This window comes from Tasmannia lanceolata, unplaced genomic scaffold (assembly GCF_043159265.1).
Source record: "Tasmannia lanceolata isolate RefF3 unplaced genomic scaffold, GAP_Taslan_0.1 ptg000131l, whole genome shotgun sequence".
NCBI lineage: Eukaryota > Viridiplantae > Streptophyta > Magnoliopsida > Canellales > Winteraceae > Tasmannia > Tasmannia lanceolata.
This window is the reverse complement of record NW_027518807.1, coordinates 1,448-3,691: the sequence shown is the minus strand read 5'-3', so window position 1 is coordinate 3,691 and position 2,244 is coordinate 1,448. Positions and strand designations below refer to the sequence as shown.

General features: G+C 38.3%; 1 long non-coding RNA gene across 2 annotated transcripts; it reads right to left on the bottom strand.

The window, feature by feature from the left end:
• Positions 1–615: 615 nt before the first annotated feature.
• On the bottom strand, positions 616–1,984 carry LOC143866455 (uncharacterized). 2 transcript variants are annotated; one of them, XR_013242692.1, is made up of 3 exons: positions 1,901–1,984; positions 976–1,087; positions 616–848 (listed from the first exon to the last, which is right to left on the bottom strand). It is a non-coding gene; the product is annotated as an uncharacterized LOC143866455 (long non-coding RNA). The 2 variants fall into 2 exon arrangements; XR_013242691.1 differs by lacking the exon at positions 1,901–1,984 and having other exon boundaries at positions 976–1,345.
• Positions 1,985–2,244: the final 260 nt, after the last annotated feature.

Below are 2,244 nucleotides of genomic sequence, written 5' to 3'. Positions count from 1 at the left end.
CATAAGGATCGGACACCCATATTCCAGGACCATACAAGCCTGTTACATGAAATGCGCCAAACCCAAAGCAAGCCACCCCTGAGAGAAATAAATGAATTCCAAAGATCTTGGGCAAATCCAAAGAGGGTTTTCCCGTACGTTCATCACAGAATATTTCTAGGTCCCAATACACCCAATGCCAGATGGCTGCTAAGAAGCACAAGCCAGAAAACACAATATGTGCCCCAGCCACACCTTCGTAACTCCAAATACCCGGATTCGTTATAGTTCCTCCTGTGATACTCCAACCACCCCATGAATTGGTTATCCCTAAACGAGTCATGAAGGGTATAACGAACATACCTTGTCTCCACATTGGATCAAGGACGGGATCAGAGGGATCAAAAACGGCTAATTCGTATAGAGCCATCGAACCGGCCCAACCAGAAACTAGAGCTGTATGCATTATATGGACAGAAAGTAACCGACCGGGATCATTCAATACGACGGTATGAACACGATACCAAGGCAAACCATGGAAATACCCTTATTTTATCAAAGAAAAAATAGACACTATGTAACTTTATCACATTGGAAAAGACTGATTGATGCTATGGACCTCGCCTTTTCAGTGGATTATCTCAAAGCAAGAGTTAATATTTATTCCGTTCCATTGGTAATAATTTAACAATTCTGTTCGTAGGAACAAAGAGAAGCAGATCTATTCTATACTCGATAAGTACCAATACGCAATGGGGGGATTGATCCTATTTTTGTGAGCGAATGCATAGATACTTGTTCATCCTTCGAACGATCCATTTGTACGAATTTTCCTTTATTCAACCCGTCTTCTCCATGAACCTTCCAATCTATGGATAAAATACGATAAACGACAATATTATGAAGACAATAAACCATTGTTACGTTTCCACATCAAAGTGAAATAGAGTACTTAATTTTTCTTTCATTTTATGCCTATTGGTGTTCCAAAAGTACCTTTTCGGAGTCCTGGAGAGGAAGATGCAGTTTGGGTTGACGTATAGTGCGACTTGTCAGACATATTGGGTCATATGGGATTTCCCCGTTCTCTCCCCGATCGAGATATCCTCTGTTTCACCCAAGAAAGATTGATTAAACCATCAATAATTCAATTCGGAGCGTGAAGTGCAATGCAATTAGATCAATTTATTTGTTGGTTGGGGATCAATATTCTCAATTAGAAGAATTTATGGTTGGCTTGGACCAATAAAATGAAGTATCCAGGCTCCGTTCAAAAAATACCAAATTGGTAATCTATGTATGATTACTACTCGTATCATAAATGATCCCTATTTATACCTCTAAAACTACCAATTAATGGAATAATATGATTAGTCGAATATTTGGCGGAAGGCATGAACATGAAAACGAATTGAAAAAAAAAAAGAAGTCGGAACAAAAAGAAGCGGTACTGTGATCATTTGTCCTATATGTGCAAATAGAATTCGGGCAGATCTTTACCCGGAGTAGAGCATAAACCTAAAAGAATTGAAGAGGCCCATTTAGGAACAAGAAAATTACATCGTGATTTGGATCTCGATGAAAGAATACATCAATGAGGGGTTAGTTCGATAAGTTCAATGAATTCTTTTTTTTTTTTCGCAATTTTGATTTTTTGAACCGTATGCATCCAAAGGTGCGTGTGCGGTTCCTAAGGGATACAATTTTGTCCTAATCAACCGACTTCATCGAGAAAGATTACTTTTTTAGGACAAGAGGTTGATAGCGAGATCTCGAATCAACTTGTTGGTCTCATGGTATATCTCAGTATAGAGGATGATACCAGGGATCTGTATTTGTTTATAAACTCTCCCGGCGGATGGGTAATACCAGGAATAGCTATTTATGATACTATGCAATTTGTGCCACCAGACATACATACAATATGCATGGGATTAGCCGCTTCAATGGGATCTTTTCTCCTAGTCGGAGGAGAAATTACCAAACGTCTAGCATTCCCTCACGCTTGGCGCCAATGAGTTTTTTTTTATTTGAGAAAAAAAAAAGAAGACTATGCCTTCGCCATATGGAATATGAATAATAAGTAATAATAGCATGGCACTTCGAGTTCGATATGAGCAAACTATTATTTTTTTTTCATAACATAACATGAGATTATATATCGAGATAGTAGTATGAAACAAAGGTTATTTACGATTTGATCTTATGTATCGGGGGTCCATTTCAGCGTCACAAACCTTTTTTTTGCTTTCACACCAGAAGCCT